The sequence below is a fragment of the Leptinotarsa decemlineata genome, unplaced genomic scaffold (assembly GCF_025532065.1).
Source record: "Leptinotarsa decemlineata unplaced genomic scaffold, Ldec_3_MD MMD2_tig00000251_RagTag_RagTag, whole genome shotgun sequence".
NCBI lineage: Eukaryota > Metazoa > Arthropoda > Insecta > Coleoptera > Chrysomelidae > Leptinotarsa > Leptinotarsa decemlineata.
The window spans coordinates 1,339,309-1,363,378 of record NW_027412547.1 but is presented as its reverse complement, the minus strand read 5'-3'; the positions used below and the strand labels follow the sequence as shown (position 1 = coordinate 1,363,378).

The 24,070-nt window shown below is 35.8% G+C and overlaps 1 protein-coding gene, 1 long non-coding RNA gene and 1 other non-coding gene across 4 annotated transcripts in view; 2 read left to right on the top strand and 1 right to left on the bottom strand.

Moving 5' to 3' along the window:
• Positions 1-19,440, bottom strand: part of LOC141481629 (uncharacterized) — a 69,955-nt gene extending 50,515 nt beyond the window's left edge. The window contains exons 1-2 of the long non-coding RNA XR_012465064.1: positions 18,953-19,440; positions 8,788-8,905 (exon numbers count right to left, since the gene is read on the bottom strand). This is a non-coding gene — a long non-coding RNA (uncharacterized lncRNA). The remainder of the gene's footprint in view (positions 1-8,787; positions 8,906-18,952) is intronic.
• Positions 1-24,070, top strand: part of LOC111512483 (venom serine protease) — a 116,209-nt gene that overhangs the window by 50,650 nt on the left and 41,489 nt on the right. Inside the window, exon 1 of one of the 2 annotated variants that reach the window (XM_074173478.1) lies at positions 19,520-19,669. The exons of the other annotated variant lie outside the window; for it this stretch is intronic. The gene's annotated coding sequence lies outside the window, so the exon portion shown is untranslated. Of the gene's footprint in view, positions 1-19,519; positions 19,670-24,070 lie in introns of those variants that run through there. 2 annotated transcript variants of the gene reach the window in all.
• Positions 23,310-23,381, top strand: TRNAM-CAU (transfer RNA methionine (anticodon CAU)). The gene has a single exon. It is a non-coding gene; the product is annotated as a tRNA-Met (tRNA).

Here is a 24,070-nt window from a genome sequence, read left to right as displayed (position 1 = left end):
TGTAAAACTTCAAGTAGTTGGTTTTTGGTATAGTAATCTTCAGAATACAAATTGCTTTTCATTGAAAAACTTTTTATTTCATCTTTCCTCAAATTTTTATTGGAACTTTGATGAGCTGTCGCGAATGAGGAAGCGTTGTCAAGAACTATGACACTATTGGCATCCAAATTTGGGATGTTCTTATGATAGTCCTCAACTTTGTTCCACATAATTTCAAAGAATTCGGAACCCATCCTTTACTTCCTCCGCAATGCACAATGAATAGTCGCGATCCATTGTTTGCGGGCATGTTAGGTGTACACATTCTTGAACCATCAGTCCACCCTTTCGTAACTATGTCGTGAGTGTCATCCCAAGTTTCGTCCAAATAGAAAATTTGCCGTTTTTCTTGTCTATATATTTAATTATTTTAAGTTAAGTTTATTTGTTGTTGACCCTGTAAAGAGTAACTTCATACAATACATACCTATTGGTGAATAGGTAGTTTGTATCGGAATATACTAGACTTCGAAATAAAAAAAAAATCAATTCGAAAAAGTCAAATTTCCTAATGAAAAATTTAAACGCATTTACAATTCCCCTTTTTTAATTGATAACATTTTGGTACTTGAATCAAAAACAACGCGAAAACTTAAAATTCAAAGCTTTATTTCTGTGTGCCTTCCATTGCGTTCAATGCAAATATTTGTTCTCATTGACACAGCTATAATAAAGTTTCTGATAACTCAGGCTTAAAGCTGAAGATACAATTTCGAACCACTCAAACGAAACCCTACAATGAAAAGTCCAGCGGAGTTAAATCTAGAGACCTTGCCGGCCAGTATTGCTCCATATTACGCCCAATTACCTTGGAGGTAGAAGTAGCCACAATTCGGCTTCTTCACTGTTTAATAGGTTTCCGACGTTTTTCAACCAGTAGATTCAAATTTCGCCATACTAGGACAAACAGAAAGCGGTTTCACTGTAATGTTTAACACAAGAGCCAACTTGAGTTTTTCGTGCATCATCGAAAAATACTGATAATGCAACCTGCACATGAATAATGAAGGGATATTCGTACTTTTTTTCAGCATCAATGTAAAATAATGCAATGAAGGGATTTTAAATTATATCGTTGAAATTAAACTTTTCATAAATATTTTTTTGGCGAAAAAACTGCATTTGAAAGATGATGCGAATCAAATGCATTCAGCGAGTTCTTTTTTTTCTCCTTGGACAATAATTCAATATCAAAATCCCGTTTCTTCAAGTTGTTTATATTTTTCGAGGTGAAATCAGTGAATCGCAACTGAGAGTTGATTAATTAATAGTTTTAGGTGCATTAGTTTCCCAAATCACCTTGCACATTGTTATTAGTACAACGGATTGCGTGATTTCTAATTTGAAAATATCGGTGATTGATAATCAACTTAATTGGCCAAGCTCCTGGCCACGATGCAGTGAGATCATGAAGAAATCCAACCTCTGACAAAATAATGAACAAACTTTTTCGTATTCTTACTCTAAAGTCTATCCAAATCCAATATAGAGTAAAACAAAACAAAACCGAAGCGTAATGTTCACGTGATCGCCCAGTGTCAGATGGAAAGGGCAGCGTTCATTGGTGAATTCGCCTTCTTGTTACGAGTTCGGTACCAGCACAGGGTTGTAATCAGTCGTTTGTGTGGCGTGCGTTATAGTATATTGTTTAAAATTGTTTTCCAAGATGTCCAGTACAGACACTGCTGATGACACTGTGAGCTATCCTCTGAGTCCAGCTAGGAAACGATCCAAAAGAAGACATTTGAGTGTTGAGATGAGGAAAGTGATTTTAAATGTGTTCAAGAAAGAGATGGAAGAAATTGTGACATCGACTGTCGACGAAATCGTATCGAAAGTTTCCGATAAAATTGGAGTGTGTTGCGCTTCAATTTACAATGTTTTACGGGAATATAAACAAAATCATACATTTTCCAAACCGAATACAAATCAGAATCGTCAAACCATTATAAAATCAATAGATGATGCTGATAAACATGCAATCAGGAGGAAAGTGCTTGAGTACTTTTTCAGAAATGAAATACCCACGATAGACAAAGTACTCACAGAAATAAATGAAGATGTTTTATGGCCAAGTTTTAAGCGGTCAACATTTCATAAAGTATTGAGACATTTGAATTTCGTATGGAAAAAACGAGGGCGCAATAGTTTATTATTGGATAGAGAGGAAATTGTGTTTTGGAGGAGAGAGTATTTGAACACAATTAAATATTATAGGGAACAACAGAGAACAATTTATTGTATGGATGAAACCTGGGTTAATGCTGGTCATACTACCCCTAAATTATGGGTCGATGAAACTGTGACCTCATCTAGGAGGGCCTTTCTAGATGGACTATCCACCGGATTAACAAATCCATCAGGTAAACTTATATTTATATTAAGACCTGCCTCAATCTCAATTTATAAAAAGTAACCCTCGTATTTGTTTCATTCACTTACATACCTCTTCATAATTTTAGGTAAAGAAAAACGGTTTATTATTTGTCACATTGGCAATGAGAATGGGTTTGTTGCTAAAGGGCTGTGGTGTTTCGAGTCGAAGAAAACTGGTGATTATCACAAAGAAATGAACGGTGAATCTTTCGAACAGTGGTTTTCCAAAGTTCTACCCCATCTGGAGGATAATGCTGTGATTGTAATGGACAATGCACCTTATCATTCGTGACGGTTAGAGAAGATTCCGACTACGTCTTCAAAGAAGGTTGAAATGCAAAATTGGCTGCGATCAAAGAATATTAGCTTTGAAGACTCAATGCTAAGAGTACATCTACTAAAAATTGTCAAGGAGCGCAAGCTTGAATACCAAAAATATATAGTTGATGAGATGGCAGCAGGCCAAAACAAAATTGTACTTCGCCTGCCTACATACCACTGCGAGCTCAATCCCATCGAGTTAATATTGGCGGATGTGAAGAATTTTGTAGCTCAGCATAACACCACGTTCAAATTTACAGATCTCAAAGGCTTTGAAAAGAGTCACAGCGGAGAAATGGGAGAAGTGTGTTCGGCATGTGATATCGAAAGTCGAGACAAAGATGTGGAAGCTTGATAACATAATAGAGGCACAAATCGAGCCACTGATAATTCAGATTGGTAAGGATGGCACTACTGATGAAGAGACAAATTCATCCAGTTGAATAATTTCGATTAATATTCCTTTTGATTTTACATAAAATAAAAATTATCAATAAAGAAATAATTACGTCTCTTTTCATATAATGCTTGAGTGCGCTGTGAAAAATCCAGTGAAAATATTTTTATATTACACATATTATCTGCATTTTTCCCGTTAAACTGCAAAACTTGTGCCTTTCACTCGTTATTATAAAAAAGTTTTCCCAAGTATGATATAGCATTTGCGATCAACAAGATGTTGGTTCTGAATACGACCCTGGCCAATCCTTGGAACCCTGGCCAATTCTTGGGATTTTCAATATCACGTGCGTAGGGCATGTCAATGTTTACATCCACTCTATCTTGGATTTGAATTTGCTTTAGATGCATTTTTCTAGTTTTTGTTCATTCCAGCTCTGATGTGAAAACAAGTTTCCTTTTATTATATTTTTCTCTATCTGCTTTGTGCATAGATACAAGACCTTCTGATTCCCACTGGAAGTTTCTATCAGAATACCACATCATTTGTGAGGTATATTAATTGAATATCTACTTGCAAATGTTTGGTGAAATTCGCATAAAAATAGAAAGTCTAGAAGTATGTATTGATCAAGGTGGTGATAGTTTGATTGTATGATTCATGTTTTATTGTCTGGTAATCAGTTTTTCAAGATAACGTCAGATTAAAGGTCGTTCAATCAACAAAGGTATACTTTAATTATCTGAATGTCAATGTTATTTATCATAGATAATATTATACAATGTTAATAGTCCAGAGATCAGGTAATTATAAAAAGTGTAAATGTAAATATACAATGAAATTTTGTAAAAATTTATACTCGTGATGTACTGTTTGGAACCTTTGGTAAAGTAATAAATGTTAGTGAACCGTTATTTTAACACCTCAACACGTGTTTCGATCACCAAGAGATCATCTCGAAGAGTTTGATTTTCCTCTGATCAATCGTAAGAGAATTATAGCTCTGATGTGAATTGATCATATATGTATCAGTTGCAAAAGCAATACACAAATCTGGCAAGAGAAAGGTAAATTTAGTATCGTTAATAAAAATAGTGAACAGCAACGACCCTAAGACCGAACCCTGATGTAGTCCGATTTCGACACTCGTTTGCAAAGACGTATAGACTATCTTTGAACGATATCCTGCATTTTTCAACAAAACATGTTTTTAATTATAATCACGTATAAAGAGCAAGTTATCCAATAACACTACATTCAACCCAGGACAAATCCAGTGAAAGAAGTCAACAGAATTTGCGTAAAAACCCGCTTGGGGATATTAAATCAAATAACGAGTATGACACGGACTAATATAACTAGTCACGTTCTTAAGAATGCTGATTAAACCAATAGGAGGAAGCAGCTGCCGAGATTAAATAGAAGACAAGTCATCGATTTCTGTGAAATGCTGCCCGTTAGGTTTGAATCATCAGTAGGCGAATGTGACACAGATGATGGAAAATTCTTGTCAATTATATTTGATATCAAATATCAGTGCAGAGTTCTGTACAGAAGGTGGATTGTGAAAGTTTCGTCATCCATGATATATGTCACTTTCTTAATATAGGTAATCACAACACGAGTATTGAATATTCACTTGGGAGATTTTCACTACTCGAATTACAGTTTACAAAACCACTATACAATGACTGCTTCGAGCCATGTTCATATTTCAGTGTTCATATAAAAGTATTTGTTTCGAAAGAATTTTCCTTTCGTTTAATTCAATGTTTATATGAAAGTAGCTGTTTCAGGAGGGCTTTATCTTCCAGTTTTTGTGACTGAAAGTTACTACTTTGCATAATCTACAATGATACAATGATACCTAATTTGTTGTATTTACTTGAATAGTTATAAAAAAAGCAAGAACATTTACTCGATATTTTTGGTGTTAATGAAAATGCGGAAAAAACGGCATTTTTATCACTACTACATTTCTCAATTTCTCTCGTGCGTTTTTTGGTTCAAATAACAACAGCAGATAAGTGTACAAAAAGAATTTAGGCAAACGTTCATTGATTCAGTTTGGTTGCTTTTGAAATTATTTCAACTTTACTGTAAAAATGGTTTATTCCATTCCTGAACGAGTTGAAATTGTTAAACTTTATTATCAACATAATAGTTGTGCTAGACTTACTGCTCGCCTCTTTAATAACAGTCATCCCGGGAAAAATATGAATGATTCGTACGTTGCCAAGTTAGTCCAAAAGTTTGTCGATACCGGATCTGCCTGTAATGTGAAACACCAGCCACGGAAACCGATCAGAAATGAAGCAGTGGAAGTCGCTGTTTTGGAACATCTTGAATTGGATCATACTCAAAGTACCCGTCAGCTTGCTGCAGCCTCTGGTGTCTCCCGTTCGTCCATAATACGGATATTAAAAGCCTATAAATTTCATCGGTACAAAATTAAATTAGTACAGGAACTCAATGAAGATGATCCTGATAGAAGGCTGCAATTTTGTGAACAACTGAGCCAGTTGATGATCCGCACCTATCATTCAACACGTGCTTTTCCAATGAGAGTCCATTTTTTTTAATGGAGCTGTGAATAGGCATAATTGCCGTTACTGGGATGACAGTAACCTACACTTATTCCGAGAGGTCCATACCCAGTACCCTCAAAAAATCAATGTCTGGTGTGGCATATTAGGTAGTCATATCGTAGGGCCACTTTTTATTCCTGGGAATTTAACTGGTGAGGTCTACCTGAACATGCTTGAAGATACAATTGATCCTCTCATAACAGAAATAATTGAAAATGACCAAAATCATAATGATGATCGGCTTCATTTCCAGCAAGATGGAGCACCTCCTCACTATGTTGCTCCGGTAAGAGAGTTTTTAGATGACCGGTTTCCTGGACGGTGGATTGGAAGCAGAGGCCCCATCGAATGGCCTGCCAGGTCACCTGATTTATCGCCTTTAGACTTTTTCCTTTGGGGACACTTGAAAAATAAATGTTTTGCTACGCAGCCCGAGTCCATAGAAGATATTCGCCAACGAATTACAGCAGAGTGCAGAAGTATAACACCTGATATGCTACAGAATGTTAGGAATAGATTTGAACAAAATCTGTATTATTGTATGGAAGCAAATGGGTCACATTTTCAGCACTTGCTGAAGTAGGATTCTACTAAATCAATTACACATTTCAAAGTACTGGGTTGTAGTTGTTTTTCTTCATAATACCTACATGTTTGAGTGAAATACAACAAATTAGGTATCATTGGAAAGATAATTTTGTGCCCTTTCAAATGATATATATTTAAAATTTTAGGGTTGTTACTCACCCTTGCTAGGGGGTTGAAGGCACAGGTAGAAAAATACATCTAAAATGTGTCCCCCTCAAAAGCAAAATTGACCTGTCCGAGCATTTTTGCGTTAAGTTACAAAAAAGGGAAAAGAAAGGTGCATACTTTTCATTGGACCACTCTTTATATAGACATGCATTTGATATTATTGATTGGTTAATAAATTTGAATTCGAATTTGAATAGTTTTCAAGGAAATCTAGTTTTTATTTATACTCGATATCTAATATGTATGTTACTGAAAAATTTTGTCCGATCTTGATATCTTGTCCCGTTCAAAAGTTGAGAAAAAAAAACAATTCAACATTGTCATGAACAATCAGAAATAAAAAACAAAAGAAGTTTTGGAATTTTTTTTCCCAAATATTCCAATTGGTTAGTTTTCTTATTGACAAGCGCTACATTTTTTTCATTAATTGTAAACAAATGCATTGTTTATGAGAATATTGAAATTTCTTGGGAAATTCTGCAAATTAATGCAAATAATAATTATAAAGACAAGAAATGTTTCTTAAAATACGTTCTTTGCATAAAATCGCATTGTTCTTCAACAATTTGTTTCTGCCCGTAAATAATAATATGCAGCCACTATTTTTCAAATCCTAATTTCTAATACACATTTATATTCAGCTTTTTTCATTTTTTGTAAGTTTATTCAATAAACAATTTGTTATGAAAAAATATATTTCGTCTTGAATAATTGTTATACATTAAAAAAATGCCCAAATATAGATAGAAAGTCGGTGTTCATGTGTAAACAAACGTACGAACAAAAACCATTGTTGAAGCTCTTGAGAGACTACATTGCTACATAATTTATCACATAATGTTGTTTATTTGTGGCAACCGTAACGTTCTGTCAATTTCCAATTTTTCATATTGTAATGAGTGATTTTTTTGCTGGTAAGTTTTTGGCAACACTGTTTTTGACAGATCACGCTTAATCGTGTCTTGTGTCATTGTCAAACTTGTTCAGTTTGGTCTATGATTTAACCATGAATCGACTTACGAATGAACAATGCTTGCAAATTATTGAATTTTATTATCAACATTCATGCTCGGTGAAGAATGTGCATCGTGCACTTCTTCCAATTCATGGTCAGTTTCGTCGGCCTACTGAGGGAGCTATTCGGAAGCTTGTGACTGAATTTCGAACCCAGTTCACATTATTGGACATACAACCACCAACACGCATACGTAGAGTGAGGAACGAAGAAAATATTGCGGCTATATCCGCCAGTGTTCGTGATGACCGTGAAATGTCGATTCGCCGCCGTTCGCAGAAATTGGGCCTCTGCTACTCCACTACATGGAAAATTTTGCAAAAGGATTTGGGTGTGAAACCTTATAAGATACAGCTGGTGCAAGAATTGAAGCTACACGACCTCCCACAACGTCTAACATTTGGTGAATGGGGGCTGGCAAAGTTGGAGGAAGATCCACCGAATTGTGTTCAGCGACGAGGCTCATTTCTGGTTGAATGGATACGTTAACAGGCAAAACTGCCGCACCTGGAGTGAATACCAGCCACAAGCATGGCAAGAGCTACCGATGGATCCCAAAAAAGTCACTGTTTGGTGTGGATTATGGGTTGGTAACATCATCGGGCCGTACTTCTTCAAAGACGACAATGGCCGGAACGTTACTGTGAATGGCGAGCGCTACCGTGTGATGATTGACGACTTTTTGTTGCCCAAAATGGAAGAATTGGACATGCCTGACATGTGGTTTCAACAAGACGGTGCCACATGCTACACGTCACGCGAAACAATGGCCCAATGAAGAGCCGCCTTCGGTGAACAGTTTATCTCACGTTTGGGGTCCGTCAATTGGCCGCCTAGATCGTGTGATTTAACGCCTTTGAATTATTTTTTGTGGGGTCATGTTACGGCTCATGTCTACAGGGATAAACCAGCAACGACTGACGCTCTGGAAGCCAACATTGAAGCATTTATACGTGAAATACCGGTCAATAAGTTAGAGAGAGTGTGCCAAAATTGGACCTTGCACATGGGCCATCTAAAGCGGAGCCGCGGACAACATCTGCAAGAAATCATCTTCAAACATTAAATTACATTGATCGTTCTATCGATTCCAAAAAAGATTTCATCAATTTTTTCAAATTGTTTGTGTTGTTTTGAAAATCAAATACTATACCTCTCAAAAAATCACCCGTTATTAGCAATGACAAAAAATAGATATTAAACTGAAAAAAAAACATTGAAAAATTTTTTTTTCATAAACTTTAAACTCTACTTCAAACAAATGTAGACTTGTAGAACTGTTATGTGCTTACCTGCTATTCTTAAAACTGCTCTGTCAGCACTGTCCAACGCGAGAACCGATAAAGGCTGTTCTCGTGTCCATTCCTGCAATGTCGGATCCTTGTCGAAATCCATGTTTCATATCATCTTCTGAAACAACCAATAAATACATGAATATCCTCTTCAAAAATTGCTTCATACAAATGAAAGGTCTGTCAATCAAAATAGTTAGTTTATACCCCGAAAGGTGTGGAACACAGGATGAATGAATTTCCTCTGTTGATTCTACTAACCCTTCATTGCATTATTTTTTTATATTCGTCTTGTTCATCGCTCATAAGGATTGTTTTTGCATGAGAATGAATGGAAAAGTATTAAAAAAAAATCATTTCATTTCAATACATTTTTTTAATGTGTTGTAGAAATGCAACACCATGTGTACGCTACCAATATTCAGGTGGTATGAAACTGAAGAAAACAGTTATTTTTTTTTGTTGTAACAAAGTCCAACGCCACACTTGGAACAAGTTGTTTCTGAAATTCCTGCACAGTTTGGAACTTTACATCTTACGTTCATCTTACTCTCTTCTTTGTCCAAATGGGTCAATATCCAATTGAATCTTGTCTCACGTCTTTGGGAGGTACATGTTGGGCGGGACTGCACATTTTTTTTTTTAATGTCTGTTTCAATGAATAATGACGGTCTACCTCTTTTTTCTCTTTCCCGCTGTGCACCAATTCTACACATACATTCTGCTATTTCTGTTTTGAAGTCAGACAAAGTTGGCAATTTGTCAGTACTTGAACGCCTGCTTATGAAGTACCCAAAAATTAACCACTGCCAAACCTAACAGATGATAGAACAGTCTGAAATACCACTGTTTACTACGTAGTAATATTTTGTGCTGTGCCAAATGACTGTCCAACAAGTCAACACCACCCATGTGCCGGTTTTATTCCTTCACAATGTATGGGCAATCCACTTCAATTATTTCCTTTCTCTTTCTATCAAAACGCTGACCTTCACTCAGAGGTATTTCTCCAGCGAAATTCAATAGGAGTGTTACAGTTTTATTGTCTTTCCAGGCAACATTTGAAATTTCTGTGCCCTTATATGAGGCAACATATTCATATGTAGCACCTCTATCTGCTTTTTTCATAGCTTTCTCATCTAGCAACTTACAGTTTGATATCCTATCTCTCCGTACAGTACCCAGGCTCAGTATTCCTCTTCCAGCTAAGTATGATATCAACGGAATCGAGGTATAATAATTATCGAAGTAAATTTCTGTGATTCAGGTTGTCTGGAACCCATTTGTGCCAAACGAACCACGACATTGCTGCTAGCACCCAAATCAGAAACTTGTGTTGAGTAATTGCCATTTTCTTGTCCTGCATAAATTTCAACTCTATGAGCAAATCCTGATACGGAGGATAGAACGGAGAGTTTGAACCCCCACTTATGAGGTTTGAGTGGTAAATATTGCTTCAGAAAATGTCTTGTAGAACAAATTATTGTTGAAATGAAGAAATTGTTTTATCTTTTCGAAACAATTCACCGACATTGTTTTTTTTATTGCATCAAATCCCAAGCTCTCAGACCAATAGGATCGGGTGTTCGTATTATGAAACAATGACATGTAGAAGCAAATTCCAATATATTGTCTTACCTCTGTACTGGTTATATTGACAGGTCTACTGGGATCCTTCTGTATTGCATACAGAGTGGTCCAACGAAAAGTATGCACCTTGCTTTTCTCCTTTTTTTGTAACTTAACGCAAAAATGCTCGGACAGGTCAATTTTTCTTTTGAGGGGGACACATTTCAGATGTATTTTTCTACCTGTGCCTTCAACCACCTAGTGAGGGTGAGTAATAACCCTAAAATTTTAAATGGAAAGTGGGGTGGAGTGATATATCATTTGAAAGGGCACAACATTATCTTTCCAATGATACCTAATTTGTTGTATTTCACTCAAACATGTAGGTATTATGAAGAAAAATAACTACAACCCAGTACTTTGAAATGTGTAATTGACGTAGTAGAATCCTACTTCAGCAAGTGCTGAAAATGTGACCCATTTGCTTCCATACAATAATACAGATTTTGTTCAAATCTATTCCTAGCATTCTGTAGCATATCAGGTGTTATACTTCTGCACTCTGCTGTAATTCGTTGGCGAAGATCTTCTATGGACTCGGGCTGCGTAGCAAAACATTTATTTTTCAAGTGTCCCCAAAGGAAAAAGTCTAAAGGCGATAAATCAGGTGACCTGACAGGCCATTCGATGGGGCCTCTCCTTTCAATCCACCGTCCAGGAATCCGGTCATCTAAAAACTCTCTTACCGGAGCAACATGTGAGGATGTGCTCCATCTTGCTGGAAATGAAGCCGATCATCATTATGATTTTGGTCATTTTCAATTATTTCTGTTTTGTGAGGATCAATTGTATGTTCAGGTAGACCTCACCAGTTGAATTCCCAGGAATAAAAAGTGGCCCTACGATATGACTACCTAGTATGCCACACCAGACATTGATTTTTTGAGGGTACTGGTTATGGACCTTTCGGAATAAGTGTGGGTTACTGTCATCCCAGTAACGGCAATTATGCCTATTCACAACTCCATCCAAAAAAAATGTGCTCTCATTGGAAAAGCACGTGTTGAATGATAGGTGCGGATCATCAATTAGTAGCTGGCTCAGTTGTTCACAAAATTGCAGCCTTCTATCAGGATCATCTTCATTCAGTTCCTGTACTAATTTAATTTTGTACGGATGAAATTTATAGGCTTTTAATATCCGTATTATGGACGAACGGGAGACACCTGAGGCTGCAGCAAGCTGACGGGTACTTTGAGTATGATCCAATTCAACATGTCCCAAAACAGCGACTTCCACTGCTCCATTTCTGATCGGTTTCCGTGGCTGGTGTTTCACATTACAGACAGATCCGGTATCGACAAACTTTTGGACTAACTTGGCAACGTACGAATCATTCACATTTTTCCCGGGATGATTGTTATTTAAAGAGGCGAGCAGAAAGTCTAGCACAACTATTATGTTGATAATAAAGTTTAACAATTTCAACTCGTTCAGGAATGGAATAAACCATTTTTACAGTAAAGTTGAAATAATTTCAAAAGCAACCGAACTGAATCAATGAACGTTTACCCAAATTCTTTTTGTACACTTATCTGCTGTTGTTATTTGAACCAAAAAGCGCATGAGAAAAATTGAGGAATGTAGTAGTGATAAAAATGCCGTTTTTTTTCGCATTTTCATTAACAACAAAAATATCGAGTAAATGTTCTTGCTTTTTTTATAACTATTCAAGTGAATACAACAAATTAGGTATCATTGGAAAGAGAATTTTGTGCCCTTTCAAATGATATATCACTAGACCCCACTTTCTATTTAAAATTTTAGGGTTGTTACTCACCCTCGCTAGGGGGTTGAAGGCACAGGTAGAAAAATACATCTAAAATGTGTCCCCCTCAAAAGCAAAATTGACCTGTCCGAGCATTTTTGCGTTAAGTTACAAAAAAAGGAGAAAAGCAAGGTGCATACTTTTCGTTGGACCACTCGATACAGATTTGACTGTTCTACAATATTACTGACTATATCATCGGTGAATAAAAAAGTGAAGAATTGATAAGGAGTATTCAATTCCATGATATCTGGGTTTCATTCAGTATGACATTTTTTTTCTTCCAAATAATATTTTCTCTTTTCTTCTGCTGTCCTTTTCGATTTGTTTTCTTTCCATTCGATGAGCTTTCTGATGTAGAAGGAACTGATACTATCGTTTCCATAACATTAGTTTCTTGCTGGGTTTCATCAAAGGTTCCTTCTTCATCGGCTGTATCATCCAAGTCCAATTTGTTTTCACCCTGTTGATCATAAAAATTTGAAACAAAATTCTCCAAATCCTGATCGCTCGGCAGAAAATTCGGATCTGCGATGCTATCATAAGAAAAATCATAGCCTTCTTCACTTTCACTCAGATTCTGTAGTATTTCTTCCAAATCCTTATCTGAGAGGTATTTCTTAGCAGTCATGCTGAACACATTTCATATGAACTTACCGCATGTTGTTGCACATATGCATATTGTCCTAAATTACATATTGGCCAAGCTGGAAGAACTTTCTCCAGGAGAATAAAAGATAATGGCAGTAATTTTTTGTCTGAAAAGACCAATTGAACATTTGCGAACCATCTTTTGACAGGATTATGATGTACTGCATTTGGAAGAGAAAGGTTCAAGACTCAACATTTTGGAATGCTTAGAAATCAATAGATTTAGGAACTCGGGTATTGAATTCAGTTGTCAGTGAGATACTGCAGATATAAATTTTTTCTAATGAAAGATGGATTAAGATAATAATTAAATAAAATACAATAAATCACAAAAAAACGAATATCCGCTAATTTCAATTCACTGTATAATTATTCACCTAGAAAATTAGGTTTTGAACACAAAAGTCAGTGCCGAGGTATGGACCAAAAGCAAGTTTTCAGAACATGCTGAAAACTTTCACATAAAGCATGAGCCAGGAATGTTATCATTTGAGTAAACAAATTTAGTTTTCATTTTCGCTTTTGAAGAAGAACTTGTGATGGACTGTTTGGAACCTTTGGTGTAGTAATGGATATTAAAGGAGTTTTTTCCCAACAGCAAACCGTTATTTCAACACCTCGGCACGTGTTTCGATCACCGAGTGATCATCTTCAAGAGGAAGATCAAACTGATCTTTATACAAATATTTCTCAATCCTGTCCTGAGCTAGCAGGAGATACCATTCTTTTACTGTTTATGAAACGTTATCAGGTATAACATGTCGTAACAGATACACGTCAACTTTTTCTAGACGTAAAAAATGTCACAACTCTACTTCAATATATCAAACGCAAGGTTAAAAACACGTACTTAGCGTAGTCCAAATAAGGTGAAAGTAAACAAACCAAAGAACGAACTCATTAACGATAGACGAATCATTAACTGTACTGGGATCATTGCTGTGCAAATTCCAAGCTTCTTATTAATTGAAGTTTCAGAAGTTTTTTGTTCTAATTTCTGATAATTTTCGATACAATTCTGTTAAGGCGAATTTCCACCAAACGGAATCGCTTGCGACTAGTTTAGTTTTTAAAAACAGAAACAAGTAGACCAACGTTTGTTTGAAGGTGATTGACATTGTTTCATGGTGAATTTCACTAGTTCGGACTTCCATTGTCTAATATCTAATATATAAAATGATTTTAAATCTCTGAAACAACTAAAAAGAAGAATTCAAAATAAAGCTGAAAATAACAATTATATTAGGCAAAAATATAACCTGAGATGAAATAATAGTGAAATAAGATACAAGTAAAGATAAAACAATTAAATGAATAAAAAAATGAAAATAAAGAAATGAAAAAAGAAAATTAAAATAAAAAGTGTATAGATTCCAAGTCACGTTAGTTCACGACGTTTCGATTGTTAGTATCTACAATCGTCTTCAAGTGATGACTGGACTGATTCCTCCGAGAGATTACTATTCATAGGTCATTCGAGTGCTTTCACTTATCCCCGCTTTCCATTTTTTCCGCTTCACTGGTTCAGTGGGAGATGACCGTTTGCCGGGCGTTGGCCATTTTTCGCTTGATGATGGGTTTCCATATATTGTGTATATCTACGCTAGCTTGGCTGAATACGTTGTTGGACAACATGTATGCGGCTTTCTTGAATTTTCTCTTAAACCAATGTTCCTCTCTGTGTATGATCTCAGCTTGGGACCATTCGATGTTGTGTTGATAGGTCCAAACATGGTCTGCTATTCCAGATTTGCTGGTTTTCCCTCGCTGTGTGTGTTTCTTGTGCTCGGCAATGCGAACATTCAATGGCCTCTTAGTTTCACCAATATATGATTTTCCGCACTCAAAGGGTATACGGTAAATGCAATTCTTGGAATCGCAGTCCGCGTTTGGTGTCCTGGTTTTCGTGAGGCTGCTACGGATAGTGTTACCTGATCTGAAGCAGGTTCTGATGTTGTATTTGGAACCAATTCCTCTTATCCTCTCCGATAATCATCTGATGTAGGAAAGTGCAGGCACTGGTTGTGATGGCATCTCTTTCTTGTGATGCTCCTGCTGTTTTTTAGCCAAAGTCTTTTCTACCATCGCTTTGGAGTAGCCATTCCGTTGAAGATCATTTTTTATGATTTCTAGTCCTTCTCAAAATCTTCCTTCGTATTACAGAACCCGAAAGCACGGTCTAATAGAGTCTTGATGACTCTTCTTTTAGTCGATTGGATTCGTGATTCAGATACTGTCCCGTATGAGTGAGTTTTCGGTATACAGATGGCAATTCGTTGAGGATTTCCTTCTCCATTGTGAAAGTGATGAAAGGTCTCATGTTGTTGATGTGTTTCAGGAAGGCGTCTAATTCAGTATTCCCATGGTTCCATATTATGAAGGTTTCGTCAACATATTTCAACCAGACTCGAGGTTTCTTATGGGCTACTTCAATGGCCAGAGTTTCAAACCACTCCATATATATGTTGTCTATGACTGGTGAAAGCGGCGATCCCATTGGCAGTCCCTCATCTTGTATAAAGAATTCGTCCTTCAGTTGGAAATAACAGTTTCGTACAAAGCATCCTAGTAATTCCATAATTACTTCTATAGGTAGATTCGTTCTCTCTTTCAGGTTCCCGTCTTCGGATAGCTTTCTCTGTATGATTTGGAGTGCTTCTTCGACCGGAACGTTGTTGTAAAGGCTTTCCACATCGAAGTTAATTAGTTGATCTTCCTGTATGACTTCAATTGACCCTTGTAGTTAGACAAAATGCCTTGAATTCTTCACATAAGACGATGTTTTTCTTTGTAATGTTTAAAGTAAAAATCTAGACAAGTTTTGAGTAGCCGAATCTTTGGAGCTGATGATCGGTCTAAGCGGAACGTCCTTCTTGTGCATTTTGGGTAATCCATACAAGTGAGGGGGCTTACTGTGGTGCGGTGTTAGCGATGATCTTTCCTTGCCCGAAAAATAGACTTGATGTTTTTTTCAAAATCTGGTACAACTTCCTTTCAATTGATGCAGTAGGGTCCCGTACGATCTTTGTGTATCGTCCCTTCTGAAGAACCTCTTCGATCTTCTGTTCGTATAGAACAGTATCCATCACCACAGTAGCATTTCCTTTATCTGCAGGTAGGATCTTGATTCTGTTGTCTCTACGTAGGCAGTTCAGAGCTATACGTTCTTCATTGCTGATGTTAGATGTTGGAACTGGTTCTCGATCCAGCTGTTCTCTGATTTTCCATCTGAATTCTTTTGCCTCGGTCTGGTCAATAAGGGAACTGGTGGATTCCACTGCCGTAGTTATCTCCAAAGTGGGCACAGATGTTGGCGCAATGGCGAAATTTACGCCTTTCCTCCACAAGGATTTCTCTATTCCCGTGAGCGGGCGGGAACTCATGTTAATGACGTTGACGGCTTCATAGTTGTCCTGTTTTCGGTCTGTGTTTGAGCATTGTTTCCTCACTAACTTCCCCCACTTTCTGTTGTGGGTATTCTCCATGTCTTGGCGGATCTTCAAGCACGTGCTTTCAATCTTGGCAAATATTGGTCCATGATCATGGTCATATGTTAATTTCTGTCGGTGATAGTTTAATTTCCACAAGAAGTGACTTTATTAGGAAAACTTTAGGTATAGGAACATGATATATCACCTTGTGAAGCATTTTCCATCATCTTTCAATTTATCGATAAATATACAAGGGGTTTCATTTGAAAAAATTAACATTTGACCACTTTTTATGCATAATTTTAGCACGCCCTGTATGGTATAGAGTCGATTTCTTAGTGTTTGTCCAAACTATCGTCAAGATATCAATTTTTCATCAATCGAGAGTACTGACATTCAATGAGGGCTATATTTAGGACCTTATTTAGCACAAATCATTTTTATCTCGATAACCGATAGAGATAGGCATAGGACATTATTAACAAAAAGTATTATAATATACGGGGTATTCTATTCAAAAAATACAAATGCTAGGGCTTTTTGATGGAAGTAGCAACGCCGTAATGCTGAAAATATTTCAGACCGATAGAACAGGTAAGAAAATGTAAGATGTGAAATTTTCAGAAAAATCTGCGTTGGGTTGTACAGAAACGTCTAACCGACCACCGATCGTGAATCACGCTGTATAAATTATGTGTCTTTATAATTACATACATGCCTAGATTGCGTACACAAAAAGGATCGTTCAGAATTTTCTATTCAACTTTTGACAGGATACGACTTTAGTTGTAATTGAAGAATTGCTTGATATTTGACCACATATTATCTCAATTTGAAAAATAAAAGAATAACTTTTTTGAGTTTTGATTCACCCTGTATTATAATTCAGAATAATCATTTAGTATGCAGTATATTAACAACTTTATCAGTAAAAATACTGGTCACAGGTAGAAATAAACTAAGTATCCCCAACTAATTCAAAGAAACATCTATTGAAGCCCAAATCAGTTATGATATCTTACATTTATAATCCGACATTTATATTGTAATGAGGTGTTGGATTATTGACCTTCAAGATAACAAAGATAAGCACTGGGATGAATTCAGTTGATTTGTAGAGATTAGAGTAGTAGATCCATTATAACAGATAAGATATTCATACAGTTTTTGTATAGGAGATGAAATTTGGTGTTTATGATATAATTATCATTCCTGGTAGTTGAAATATTATAATTTGGGAAAGTTTTTGGATTTTGTATTTACAGACTATGAAACAAAGTGAAAAACATAAAAAATAGATATGAAGCGCCTAAACATATGAGCAAGGAATCATTCGAATCGGAATGGACCCCAAGAAAAAACTGAATTCGAAGGATTTTACAGTGGGTAAAAAATCACTATTGTTATACACAAAATTATCGAGGAAAAATGAGGTATTCCAGTTTTTTGTTAATTACATCAAAACTATAAATATTAAAGTAATGAAACAAGAAGAGTCTTAAAGAGAGATGCATATCTGCTTAAAACAGCGTTGCACCTAAAATAATTTTTTTGCAACATTAAATGTCCACTTAAAAATGTAAAAAAAACTATAACTTTTTAAAAAATGAGCTCCTGTTTGAAATAAAATAAAATTCATCCTCATTTTTCGTGAAGCTTTTGTTAATTAATGAATTATTATCGGATCTCTGGTCTGATAAATAGTTGAATAGTGATCCTAAAAAATTACGCCTCATGGAGTTATTATATGCATACCTATTCAAAAAGATTATGTACCTAATGAAAGTTTATACTTACATGTTTTTCATTTTTTTCATTATCATTTTTTTAAGTGAAAAATTTTATGGATATGTTTTGATTTCAAGACTTTTTTACTAACAAATGACAGTAATTAACCGCGGTTGTTAACAAATTGTTTACAAAAAAAGAGAAATTTAATAGTTGGTAAAATTTTTCTGCCATTCTGTTGTGATGAAAAAATATTGATAAAAATAATTCTATTTTTTTTTTCAATTGTTGATAAGTAGAGAAAAGTAACCAAATATGGAATACCATTTTGTTTTTCAATGGTTTTTTCAATTTACATAATTGAAATAATTATTAAAAAAACATTTTTCCTCTAAAAATCATTATTTGTGTTTTTTAACACGATCCATAATCCTTTATCCATTTGTTAATGAAAGAAACCTTAAAATCAAAAAATTTAAAGAAAAATACTCTGTTTCTTTGGTATTTTGAAATTTTTCACTTGGAAAAGTTATAAGAAACACATCAAAAAACATGTATAATCTTTCTTCTTATAATCTTCTTAGGTATGCATTTGAGAAGAGTTCTACGAGCCGAAATTTTTTAGGTTCATTATTTAACCTATTATTCAACTATTCATCAAAGCAGCAAAGCACGACAATGCCCGTCCGCACGTTTTACAAATCACCGTCCGAAAATTGAACAAATTGAACGTCGAAGTTCTATCTCACCCACCATACTCCCCAGATCTTTCGCCAACTGACTACCCTCTTTTCAAGGACTTCGACGATTTTAGGAAGGATTTTACGATTTGCGGAAAATGACTGTTTATTTCGAAAGGACGTAAAGACAACTTCAGTTAATCAAATCACGAGATGGTCTTAAATAGATAGATCTGTTTATTTTCAACTACCAGCAAATGTGAAATGAGAAAACTTACCTGAACATTCACTAATATCACAGGACGCAATCGAAACTCACTAGTAAAAAAACACAGACAGCTGTATGAAGAAAAAAAAAACTGTTTATCACCTTCTCCACCTACGGTCAGTTCACAAAAAATCGGCGGATTCCCACTACACCAATTACTCGAACGCCCCATGCAAGGCAAACTGTGTTTCTTTGAATGCAGTCCCTTTAAAAACAAAACCCGGCGGGGTTGACTACCAAGGGGTGATTCACCGTTCGATTTTGAGGTTAGGTACAAAAATCAATACCTAGGAACGCACGTTTTCAATAATTCAAACACTGTGTCCGACATTATTATTCACTAAATCGAGTTATACAGTATGAGAAAACAAAGGCCGCATACAGAGTTCGTTCGAGGTGCTTTTGTTTATAAGATGCCGCGGAATCGAGCCACAACACTCTTTCGTGTCGTGAGAAGGAACTGTCGTGACAGTGCAATGTTGCCGGCGGCAGTGGCTTAGTCGGAAGATCCGATCCAGTCCTACTATACCGCGTCGATTTGGTTTTGACGGTGTTTCGTAGCCCTTGATCTAACGATGGACAGGGGCGGATTCGTCGGTGGGGTTGGTTAGTGCAGTTGGTCAGTGCTTGAACAGTGGCGTAGCGAAGTGGGGGGTGTCTGGATCACCCCCGACATTTTAAGACATTAAAATATAAATAAAGCATGGAGCAGGTGAAAGAAAGAAAAGTAATCATTACTCTTGTCTACAAACATTAAATTATCATACCAAACGGCATACTGCCGTTTGGTCGCAACTTCAATGGTACCATTTTGTTGCATACATTCTACGTAGAGTCTGTGCATTTGGGATATATTCAAACCTTCTTCAAGGTACATTTTCTGAGAATATTTTCATGTGTAATGAGATGGCACAACAGGAAATCGTTTTGTATGTTCTACAACAGGTTTTTTCAACATTCTCCGAAATTCTGTGTGGTCTATTTTTGTGCCATCCTCTCATATCGTGTTCTAGACATCCTGCATCCGATGTCTTTTTCAATACAGTCGTCACGTATGATACACCTATTCTGCCCTGCTTGACTAAAATGTCCTAACTAGCCAAATTATGAAAAGGAGATTAATGAGTTTTTGTGAAGTATTCTATGCTTTCATCATTTTGAGTTCTTCAAATTGGAAACTTTCCTCAGTCCTGACTATTTTCTTGAAAATTATCACAAGTAATATATATTTCATGTAACATCATTATTATATTCGAAATTAGAAAAAATCTAAAGTTAGGACATTCTAACTTGGAAAGCATGATATAATCAAGGACGCTTCACTTATTAGAATTTTATTTTAACCTGGAACACAATACCTCAATGATTTAATAGTAAAAGTAAACTGATTAAACACTCTTAAAAAATAGTAATAATGAACAAGTTCATGAGAAACTACAAGTCATCATCACTCAGCTTATTCAGATTATTCTTTCTCTCTTAAGAAATTCCTCTGGGAGTATTTCGTTGAGTAGCCTTTGGTATAGTCGCTTTAAAATAACTTGCTGTTAGGAAGTTCAGTTCCAAAGGTTCATGCGTGAATTTGTTTTTGTACCAGAGAGTTTTTTATTTCTGTGGAACTGAACGAAATCCATGTCGTGGAGATAGGGCTTAGGAGATATTCTCTGCAATTTATATTTGGAACTTAGATTCATCCATTCAATTTTCATATCGATCACATCAACTTTTGATGAATCAGATTGTTGAACGACATTTTTGAAGTCATTGAAATCGAATACCTTAGGATTCCTCTTTAAAGATAACTCGACTTGGTGGTGGAGGAAGTCTGCAGACATGATAGTGTGCCCTGCCTAGAAGTACTTTATAGTTAATAGTTCCACGTTCCTGTTTTTCTACCTGAGGGTTGTTAATGGCTTCTGGCGGTTCTCCTACCTGCGATGGTTCATTATCAATTTGTGGTTGTCTTTGGGGGTTGTTTTTAATTATTGTTTTCCAAATCCATGGGATGTTTAGTGAGTCATCCCTTGTGTTGATGAGGCTTTGCTTTGCCTCATCAACAAAATGGATTCACATTAACAACCCTCAGGTAGAAAAACAGGTAGGAGAACTGCCAAAAGCCATCAACAACCCTCAGGTGGAAAAACAGGTAACAAATCCATACAACTTACGCAAGCGAAACCATATAAAAACACCACAAGAAGAACCTAACATCAGTTACACCTCTCGAAGCGAAGCAGTAACTCGTCTTGATAATGCCATCTGAGATGATGGCGAAACGTCGACTATCGAATAGTACACAACGGATGAACACCCGGAAAAACAACACATCATATATATATATATATATATATATATATATATATATATATATATATATATATATATATATTTATATATATATATATATATATATATATATATATATGATATATATATATATATATATATATATATATATATATATATATATATATATATATATATATATATATATATATATATCTAGGGATATTTTTATAACATACTAAATATCATAAAAATAAATGCATGAGGTTGTTTAATTTCGATTAAATTGGTACACTCGACCACCCTGTAGATTTCTATGGGTTGAACAAAGCCTGCAAAAACGGTAACTAATCTTTTATCAAGTTTTTTACAAACTGTAGGTTTTCGGCTAAAATGAATAATCTGAAAGTGTCGAGTTTGTACATTTTATGCAGTTCTTGCTCAGCAATTAAACTGGAAATATTGTGCTTTAACATGGAACGCCATCACTTACTATTGGCTGAGATGAATAGAGCTGTAGGGCTTCTTCAAGGTGGCATGCGACAAAATGATGTAGCTCTTCGTTTGGGGGTCTCCCAAAGTGTTATCAGTCGATTGTGGCGGCGTTTCCGTGAAACTGGCAGTCCAGCCGAACAACATCCAGGGCGAGGACGCGCTACAACTGCAGTTCAAGACCGATTTTTGGTCTTAACCGCAAGAAGACAACCGACAATCACAGCACCTGAGTTGGTTAACGTGTTGCAGCAGACGCACCAGGTAACCATTGGTCGTGATACTGTCAGAAATCGACTGCATGAAGCAGATCTCCACAACAGAAGGCCACTTAGATGTCCACCTTTGTCGAGAGGCAATCGCGGTAGAAGATTAGAGTGGTGTCAAGAACATCAACACTGGGATGCAAATGATTGGGCCACAGTTTTATTTACAGACGAATCCAGATTTGGATTTCATCCAGATTCTCGTCGAGTAAGACTGTGGAGACGACCTGGAAATAATGAACGTTTGAGACACGTCCAGGAAGTCCACACATACAGAGGTGGTACAGTAATGCTATGTGGCGGAATCATGATCGGCGGCAGAACCGATCTCGTTTTTCCAAATCGCTCCCTTACAGCTCGACATTACCTCGACACCATTCTTCTACCTATCGTCTGTCTGTTTGCTGGTGCTGTTGGTGAAAACTTCCACCTAATGCACGATAATGCTAGTCCACATGTCGCGCCTCTAGTGACTGACTGGCTCACCAACGAAGGAGTTGATGTATTGCCATGGCCAGCACAATCACCGGACCTGAATCCCATCGAGCATGTGTGGGACATGCCTCATCGAAGAATTACTCCGCATATGGGGAACATTCACACAATGTTTCAATCGCTGAATGGGCAAATGTACCTCAACAAGACATTGACAATCTCATTTTGTCGATGCACGATAGATGTAGGGCCGTAATAAACCAGCGTGGAGGCCACACTTTGTACTGATTCCAATTTTTTTTGTATTATGATTTTTTTTCGGGGTGCCAAAGAAGAGCCATATTTTTTTTAGTTTTGCTTATATGCGCACTCAGTATTTTTGACCATTTAATAAATTTTGTTGTAAGTTACATTCGTTTAATAATCACCCGTCAAATTTTTTTTCCCTAAAGCGATCTAAAAAAAAATTATTGCCATTTTTAAAAATATCCCTAGATTCCCTGGATTCCCTTCCCCCTGGTTTTTCTTTCCGCTACGGCCCTGACCTAATCCCATAAATAAAAAATTCTTTGAGCAAATGGTTTTCTGTATGATAATTCAAGATTAAATATTTCGAACCACTTTATCAGGATCTCATCAAATTATTAAAAACTGATTTCCTTAGCAAAATTTCAAAAATTATGAATTTTGCACTTGAGATATAACCATAGGTATTGATATAAATAACCTTTGAAAATTTTTGATATTCCAAAAATGAAGCACTCGGATGAAGTTTCTTGACTCCCTCGTATACATTTGAAAAATAAAATTTGATATTTTGAATGAAGACTTTTGATAAATCTAGAATGATTTTATTTATATACTTTATTTCGCACTAATATCTCCAAGAGCAGAGTGGCGCAGTGGAAGCGTGCTGGGCCCATAACCCAGAGGTCCGTGGATCGAAACCACGCTCTGCTAATTTTTTTTTTGTTTTTTCGCCGTAAAGATACAACGACGTCGTTTCATAATATTAATAAGTTTAATATTATTTACTGGATAACAGTAAACAATATAAAACTTGAATAAATAGAACGTATCATAATTTTAGGAATCATTTTACATATTCAATTGAAATGATATCATCAAGTTAATGTTGTCGATAAAAAAAGCATTCTGAGCAAAAAAAGGGATTCATGATTTTTTTTTTTTTTCTAATTCAAAAATATTACAAAAATGTTTTCTGAAAATCATGTTTTATAGAAACACTTTTGATAAACTCCCTATAAATAGTTTTGTGAATGTAAAAATGGACATTAGACAAATATTATAATTTATTTCATATTTTCTCATGAAGATTGTATTAAATTTCATAAATCATAAACATGTAAATGAAAATTGAATTAACACTTAAAATAAAATATCCAAAGTAAAATCATCAAATAATTTTTTATATTTATCAAATGATCAAATTCAATCAAAACAATCGGATCACAATATTCTTATAAAAAGATAGGTAGTGGGAAAATAGCTTGTTAAAACTTCTGGACGGACCCTTTCTCCAAAACATTATAATAGTAAAATCTTTAGAACTAACAACTTCCATTCTATTTGTACCTAATTAATAAATGACATGAGTGCTTCGTTCTGTAATATCCAGATAGATGATA